Source organism: Pteropus medius, unplaced genomic scaffold (genome assembly GCF_902729225.1).
Source record: "Pteropus medius unplaced genomic scaffold, Ma_sr-lr_union100, whole genome shotgun sequence".
Classification (NCBI taxonomy): domain Eukaryota; kingdom Metazoa; phylum Chordata; class Mammalia; order Chiroptera; family Pteropodidae; genus Pteropus; species Pteropus medius.
The window spans coordinates 31163711-31172679 of record NW_024354500.1 but is presented as its reverse complement, the minus strand read 5'-3'; the positions used below and the strand labels follow the sequence as shown (position 1 = coordinate 31172679).

The window sequence follows — 8969 nt, the reverse complement described above, 5'->3', positions numbered from 1 at the left end:
ATGTGGCTCATTTCTCTTCAATGGAATCAGAGAACTTGTGTGTTCCTTCTAGGTCGAGACCTTCAGTATGTATGCCTTCTCTAGGCCTTTAGGCTCTTTTTCTTCTTTCCCACAGTAAGTTTTCAGCAGATGGGGATGGTGAGTTGCTAGCAAGACTTATTGAAACAAACTTGCCATGAGTGGAAGCTTAGTATTCATATTTTTTAAATAGTTTCCCAGATAATTCTGATGAATGCCTTGGTTTGGAAATACCTACTTTATATTTGCTATATATGTCATGTAGTATTCTGTTAAATAAGTGCCTTCATGCCTTCCTTTGGAAGAAAGACTAGTCTAGAATTCATGATATTCTCGTAGGTGCTTGAAAAGGCAGAAATAACATGCCAAATCAGTCCTATTCAATGAAACAAATTTCCTGTGGACATTGATGTTAAAAACAAAAATAATAACCTTGAATGAAAGACTTCCAATTAGGGTAGTACAACCTTACATTCTTCAAAAATCACTCCTACAAAACAATTAGATCCTGCATGACAAGTTTTACTGCAGTTCTGGATTAGGAAATAAGGGAAATAAATCTCCAAACCCACAGACCCAACCCAACCCAACCAAATAAATCTGTGAACTGAAACTTGAAAGGTGAACTGTTAACAGAAACATAAATCAGGCTGCCTTAAATGCCAACATCGGCACTGAAACCAAGAGACCAACTCTAAGATCTGCATAGAGTTGGGGCGATGAATTTAAGACTTCTAAATTAAGCTGGATATCCTGAAGGAAATCAAATTGTTCCCAGATCAATAGTGCCCTTGGGCTATGGGCAGAATGAATAATGCAAATCATCTCTGGAGAAGATCATGCCCCATTTAAGGGCTCAAGATTTCTGGGAATAAAGATCAACTAAATGTGAGCTAATAAGTGAAGACCAACAAACTAACAAAGAAACATGCCTTTACAGGTGAGAAAGGAACCCAAAGGACATCATACACTGGAATTATAATATTCTAAACAAAATAACTCTGTATAAAGCTTTTTAAAAAAAAGCCTTATTGAGATATAATTCACATACCATAACATTTACCCATTTAACCTCTTTAAAGTGTTCAATGCAAGGCTCACAGAATTCATGAAAACAGACTACTAGATACTGGTTCATTATAAAAGATATTCGAGGGTACAAGTCAACAGCCAGATGGAGATGTACATAGGGTAAAGTTCCAAACAAAGAAGCTTCTATCCTTGAGGAGTTTGGGGCCTGGCACTGTGGTATACAGAAGCATTTTGGTTCCCATGCATGGAAGCACCTTGAACTCTGTACTTTTGGGTTTCTTGGAGGCTTTATTACACAGATATAGTTAAGTAACTCACAGGCTTTATTACACAGGTATAGTTAATTAACTCACAGGCGATGGATTCAACCTCCATCACTGCCCCCAGAAATAGGGGGTGGGACTAAAAGTCTACTTATAACTGGTTCCACTGGCAACTAGCCCTCATCCTTGGGTGCTGTCTAAAGTCATCGTATTACCAGAAACCCAGTTGTGGAAGAAAGGGGTTTATCATGATTAATAAGAAAATTATTTCACATTCATGATTCTAGGAACTGAGGAAAGAGACCAAACATTATAATAAAAAATGGGCACATTGCACTGATCACTCAGGAAATTCCAAGGGTTTTGGATGACATGAGGCAAAAATCACACAAGAAGAACGAATATATATAAGAGAAATATTTTTTGTCACTGGAATGACCTAACCTCTGAAAGTTGTAACGCCCGTGTAGTGAATCTATACTAGCTTAACTTTCAGAACATATAAAAACTCTTCTCCTTCATAGCTCTGACCCTAACACGGTGTCGATGTCACCCAATTACATCTTTGTACATTGTGTGTCCCAAAACATAGACTAATAATTTCTTTTTACTACATTAGTCTCTTAAGTCAAAAAGCAAACAGTGCAGCTACAAACCAAAGTCACAACAGTATTAGCTTTTTTCTTTAAACTTTATTTATTTTTATTTATTTTTATTTATTTTCTTAAGCGAGGCAACTCTCGGTTGACCTCACAGATTGCAAGGACCTTGTCAGCTTACAATGCTATTTTTTTATTTTTTATTTTTTTATTTTTTACGCCTACAGCCCCTGGTCTTCCTAAGTGGTCTCCCATCCAAGTACTGACCAGGCCCGACCCTGCTTAGCTTCCGAGATCAGATGGGATGGGGCTTGTTCAAGGTGGTGTGGCCATAGAGTACTAGCTTTTATAATTGTCTGTACACTGAGTTTCAGCAGAGATCTTAATTTCTTCATAAAGCTTTGAGTCTCTGCCCAGTGTCCTTTTATTCCAATCTGAAGGATGTGCTACGTTCCAGGCGGGTCTAGTGGTAAAGAACTTCCTCAGCATTGGTTTATCTGGGAATGTCTTAAGGTCTCCCTCATTTTCAGGCAGTTTTGCCAGATATAGGATTCTTGGTTAATAGCTTTTTTTCCTTCAACTCTTTGAATACATCAACCCACTGCCCCCTGGTCTCCAGGGTTTCTGTTGAGCAAATGCTCATTATCTTATTGGAAAAATATGACGAAGCTACCTCCTCTCAGCTTTACAGATGTTAATAATGTACCTTATCTTATTCAACAGAACATTTTCCTATAGTATGATATCAGTTAACTTGTAGCATCATTTTTAAGAAAAAAGAATTGAACATTTTAAGTGTAGATACTCTAAGGTCTTTAAAGGACAAAATTTATTGCAGATCTTCAAATTATAAATGAAAAGGTCACTGAAGCATCCTACAGATTTTACTTTATAATAAAGTAAATATCAATCTTTACTGTCTCACATAAACAAAGAGCTCTTTGGGGTCCTTATTTGTTTTTGTTTTTGTTTTGTTTGTTTTGTTTATACTTTTTTAAGTGTAAAAAATATAATATCTTGAGACCAAGTAGTGAGGAAACCCCTGGTTCATATCCGGCCATGATTGGTCCATGTCTTGCTCTGACCTCATAAAGCACCATTGTGATGGAATTAGAAAAAACTCCTATAAAAGGCCCTGACTGGGCTGAGGTTTTTGTCCTTAGAGAGCCCAGGAAGCTGATTTGTGGTGACCTGTTGGACTTGGACTAGTTAGCTTGTTTTCTCCTTTTTTTGTTGTTGTTTTGCTTATTTTTCCTCTTGCCTTTACTTTCTTTTTCTCATTTTTTTAATTCTCATTTTTCTTATTTGTCCCTTCTCTTTTCTTTGTCCTTTTTTATTTCGTTTTAATTTTCTCATTTGCTTTTCCTCAGTTTTTTTCTTTGTTCTCTTCTCATATTTTTTTTTCTGTTTTTCTTTGAAATTTTTTTTCAGTTAGTATTGGGAGTTAGCATCGTTAGTGCATTCAGTAGAGTTAGTATTGGTATTGTTAGTATAGTTAGCATTGCTTATTAGTATTAGCACAGTTAGCATAGTTAGCATTGTTTATTAGTATTAGCACAGTTAATTAGTATAGTTAGCTTCATTTATTAGTATTAGCACAGTTAATTAGTATAGTTAGCTTCATTTATTAGTATTAGCACAGTTAGCATAGTTAGTATTGTCTGCTAGTATAGTTTACAGTGATAGTATTATCAGTTAGTGCAGTTAGTGGTCACCATGCCACATGACCTTGCAGCCACCTCTATTGGCCACTACCAGCTCTTGCACACCATTGGTGAGGGCAGCTTTGCCAAGGTGAAGTTGGCCCGACATATTCTTACCGGGATAGAGGTGGCTGTCAAAGTCATTAATCGGCGGGGCGCCTATCGACCTTTACAAGAAATAAAAACTATGAAAAGCCTGAACCACCCCAATATTGTAAAATTATATCAGGTGATTGACACCGAATACACCATCTTCCTCGTAATGGAGCACGCGAGCAGAGGGAGCTTATCTGGATATCTTCAGCGTTTTGGCTGTATGAAGGAGCACGAGGCCCAGGGCATCTTCCGACAGCTGATTTCGGCTGTGCATTATTGCCACCAGAAGGGCATCGTCCACAGGGACCTGAAGCCAGGGAATGTGCTTTTGGATGCTGAACTGAATGTGAAACTTGCAGACTTTGGACTCAGCAGTGGGTATGTTGGCCGCAAGCTGCATCTGTTCTGTGGCAGCATTCCTTATGTCGCCCCAGAGGTCTTCCTGCGACAAGGCTACGATGGCCCCGGAGCCGACGTATGGAGCCTGGGAGTTATCCTTTACGAAACTGTTACCGGAAAATTGCCGTTTATGGCTTTAGACGTGACTGTGCTACGGCAGAAGATCCTGAAAGGACAGTACCAGGTCCCCTATTTCGTGTCCTTTTTGTGCAAGAACATTCTGAAGAAAATTTTGACACTCGACCCGCAAAACCGAGGAACTCTCGAAGAATTGATGAAGGACCCGTGGGTAAACATGGGGCAGGAGGAGGAGCTCCAGCCATATACGGAGCTGCCCTGTGACAGCGTAAACCCCCAGGTGATCCAGGAGATGCTGCCCTTGGGCTTTGAGCAGCGACAAATTGAAGAGGCAGTCACAAGTGGAAAGTACAACAGCGTATTGGCCACATACCTAATTTTGAAACACAAAACACCCAAGGTAAAGTGCCGCACTATCAGAATAAGGCCATTCCCTGCTGCGGAGTCCTTCCTCGACAGCTACGGGCCTTCCTGGACCCACGGCGATCAGCCATCAGGCCAGGAGGCCCAAGAGCCAGCCGCTCCCCCAGCCAGCCTGGACTTGCGGACTGCCACCGCCGGCCCAGCCCTGCAGCGTGGCCCAGTGGGCTCTTCGTCTACCCATGGCACCGGCAGCAACTGCAGTGGCAAAGCCCCAGAGGGAATCGACGGGGAAAACGCCCTTCCTGCCGAGCAGCCTGATGGTGTGACCCCGACCTCTTCCTTGGGCCATGGCCAGGGCTGTCGGAGGTTGGCTAGGAGGTTTTGGAACTTTGTAGTGAGGCACGTCTGCTGGAAGAAGCGTCGTGGCAAACTGGGTAAATGGGCCCAGGTGAAACCAATGTAATTGTGGACGGCCAAGGCAGAGTCAGAGTCAACCACAGGGGCGCTCAAGCCGCTCTCCCTGCATTTTAAATGCCAAAGTCGAAAATGCTGAGCTCCGGGGAGGCTGGCAGTGTGGCGCAGGAGATCAGCCAGAGGCTGGACGCAAACGACCATGGGTGAGAACAGTGCAAGGAGTTTGTGAAGGACTTGGTCCAGTGGACGATGGAGGTGAGCAAACTGTCTCAGTGTTCTCTGCACAGGATTGAAATCAGCACGGTGTTGGGCATCTCCGTGGCCTTCAGGAGCATCGTACCCTGGTGAGCTTGGAGGACGGCCTGGAACTCGCTGAGGGACAAGAGGAGAGGACCCTCACTGGAGATCTACACCTGGAACCCCACCTGGGTGACACTTCAGAGACTGGACTGTTTTTCCTGGGGCCCTTCTCCCCGCCTCTGCTCCTCTCTTCTTCCATGTTCGTGAGGAAGGGGGTGGTTCTTATTAAAGTACTTGGTTTTCCCCAAGTCTTATAATAAACTGTATGCTCCACAAAATAAAATAAAAAAAAAGAAAGGAAGGAAGGAAGGGAGGGAGGAAGGGAAAGGAAGGGAAGGGAAGGGAAGGGAACCTGTGTGATGCAATGGTTTTCATTATATTCACAGGTACGTGCGACCATCACCAGAGTCAATTTTAGAACATTTTCATCACCTTGAAAAAGCTCCTTACTCTTTTGCTGTCATTTCCATCTGCCACATCCCTCTGCCCGGCCCGAGGCAACCACTAATCTACTTTCAGTCTCTGTAGATTTCTCTATTCCAGGCTTTCATGTGAATGGAATCATGTAGTATGTGGTCTTTTGTGACTGGCTTGTTTCACTCAGCATAATGTCTTCAAGGTTCGTCTATGTTATAGCATATATTAGTACTTCATTCCTTACCATGGCTGAATAATATACATGTCGTCGTATAAATATACCACATTTAGTTTATCCATTTGCGCATTCATAGATAATCGAGTTGTCTCCATCTTTTGGTTATTACAAACAATGCCGCTATAAACATTCAGTTACGAATTTCCGTGTGGACATATGTTTTTATTTTTGATGGGTATTTACCTAGGAGTGGAATTGCTGGGTCATATGATAACTGTATTTAATCATTTCAGGAACTGCTAGACTGTTTTCCAAAGTGGCTGCGCTACTTTATCTTCCCACCAGCAGTGCGTGAGGGTTCCGACTTTTCCACATCTTGCTAACATTTATCTGACATTTTGATTCTAGCTATACGACTGAGTATGAAGTGGTATCTCTGTGATTTTGATCTGCATTTCTCTAATGATGTCAAACGTCTCTTCATGGACTCATTTACAATCTGCATATCTTCTTTGGAGAAATGTCTATCTGGATCTGTTATAGACTAAATGCGTGTCCCCCAAACTTCAGCGTTGGAGCCTTAACCCCTAAATCCGATGGTATTTGGAGGTGAGAACTTTGGGAGATAATTAGGTTTAGATGAGGTCATTAGGGTGGGGTTCCATGATGAGATCAGTGTCCTTAGTGGAAGAGAAGAGAGACCGGGTCTCGTTTTCTCTCTGTCCACCATATGAGGACACAATGAGAAGGCAGCTGTCTGCAAGCCAGGAAGTGGGCCCTTATCAGAAAGTGAATCTGCTGGCACCTTGATCTGGGACTTCTCAGCCTCCAGAAATGTGAGACATAAATGTCTTGTTTAAACTACCCAGTCTGTGGCATTTGGTTATGGCAGCCTGAGCTGACCAATGCAAAATACTTTGTCAATTTTTTAAAAAATCTTATTATTAATTTCAAGTGTACAGTATATCGGTTAGACATTTATATAGTTTCTAAAACAATCCCTCTAGTGAGTCAATTTTTAATTGAGATATTTATTTTTAATTATTGAATCGTAAGAGTCCTTTATGTATTCTAGATACTAGTTCCTTTTCAGACATGCGTATGACTACAAATATTTTCTCCCATTCTATGTGTTGTGTTTTCACTTTCTGGATGATTTCCTTTGAAGCACAAAAGTTCTCAGTTTCGGTAAAGTCCAACTTACCTTTTTTTGGTTGCTTGTGCTTTCGGTGTCAAGCCTAAAAAAGCCTTTGCGAAATCCACAGTCATGAAGATTTAGCCTTATGTTTCCTTCTAACACTTTAATAGATTTTACTCTTAACTTAGGTCTTCAATATATTGTGAGTTGATTTTTGTCGATGGTGTGAGAAAAATATCCAGTTTCATTATTTTGCCTATAGCTAGTCCGTTGTCCCATCGCCATTTGTTGAAAAAATGATTCTTTCCCCCATTAAGATGGTCTTGGCACCTTTGTCAAAAATTACTTGGCCATGTATGTGAGGGTTTATTTCTGTGTTCTCAATACTGTTCCAGTGTATTATGTAGCTGTCATTATGCCAGCACGAAATAGTCTTTTTCTTTTTTTTTTTCGCTTTTAGAGAAGGTTTTTTTCTTTTAAATTAATTCCTTAATTCTAATTAGCTTCAAGTATACAGTACATCGGTTAGACATCTATAGAGTTTGTAAAACGATCCCGCCGGTTGCTCCCTCCCTCCCCTGGCCCTCCACCTGGCCGGCATATTAATGCTAACTGCATTTCCTATGCCATGCTCCCCATCCCTGTGACCATCATCAGCTACTAATTTGTACTTCTTTAACCCTTCACCCCATTTTCCTAGCCCCCCAAACCCCGCTGCCCTCTGTCCATCACTAAATTGTCCACTATATTTGTGAGTCTGTTTTTGATCCGTTTGTTCTTTTTGTTCCTTAGATTCTGCAGATAAGTGAAATCATATGGTATTTATCCTTCTCTGTCTGACTTATTTCACTCAGCATGATAATCTCTAGGTCCATCCATGTCGTTGCAAATGGTAGGATTTCATTTTTTTAAATGGCTGAGTAATATTCCATCGTATATATGAGCCATAATCTACCCATGTCAAGCCTCTTAATTTAATTACATCTGCAAAGACCTCTTTTCCTTAGCAGATAACATGTGCAGGGATTAGGACTTGACATTTTTGGGTGGCCGTCATTCAGCATACTACACTCGTTATCCTGTCTACCTGTAGTACCGTTTTCTTTCAGTTTCTTTCTCCCCTTTAGCACTCATTTCTCAGTGCCCCATAATGTTCTGAACATAGTTCGTCACTATCATTCTTTTTAAATATAGTTATTTTTCAGCGCAATTTAGGCTTATAGAAAAATTGTGTCAATTTTTAGGGAGTTTTCGTATACTCCCTCTTGCCATGCCCTCTTTACTGTTTCCCCTATCTTCAAACATCTTGCTTTAGTGTGGTACATTTTTTATATAATTGATGGACCAATATTGTGTCATTATTATTAGTGAAAGTTTATAATTTACATTAGGTTTTCCTTTTTATTGTACCGTTTTATGGGCTTTGAGAAATGTATAATGTCCTGTATCCATCTGCCTTTACCTTATCTTATAGAATAATTTCACTGTTCTAAAGTGTCCTGCCCTCCACCTATATATTCTTCTCCTCATTTCCCTTAATTCTTTTCAACGACCGGTCTTTTTAATGTTGTCATATGCCTTTTCCAGATGTCATATAGTTGGAATCACACATTATGTAGCCTTTTCAGGTTGGCTTATTTCACTTAGCACTATGCATTTAAGTTTCCACTGTACCTTTCTGTGGATGCAAGTTCATTTTTTAGTACTGAATAAAATTCCTTTGTTTGGATATACCACAATTTATTTATCCATTTACCTGTTAAAAAACAACGTAGTTGCTTACAAGTTCTGGCAATTTTTAATAGAGTTACTATAAATATCTGTATGCAGGTTTTGTGCGAACAGAAGTTTTCAACTCCTGTGGGTAGTTGAAATACCACGGAGTGCAATTGCTGTATTGTATGGTGTAAGTACGTTTAGTTTTATAAGAAACTGCCAAAATATTTTCCAAAGTGGGTATCATTTTGCATT

The 8969-nt window shown here is 40.4% G+C and overlaps 1 pseudogene; it reads right to left on the bottom strand.

The window, feature by feature from the left end:
• Nucleotides 1-2130: 2130 nt before the first annotated feature.
• Nucleotides 2131-2249, bottom strand: LOC120595089 (uncharacterized; annotated as a pseudogene).
• Nucleotides 2250-8969: the final 6720 nt, after the last annotated feature.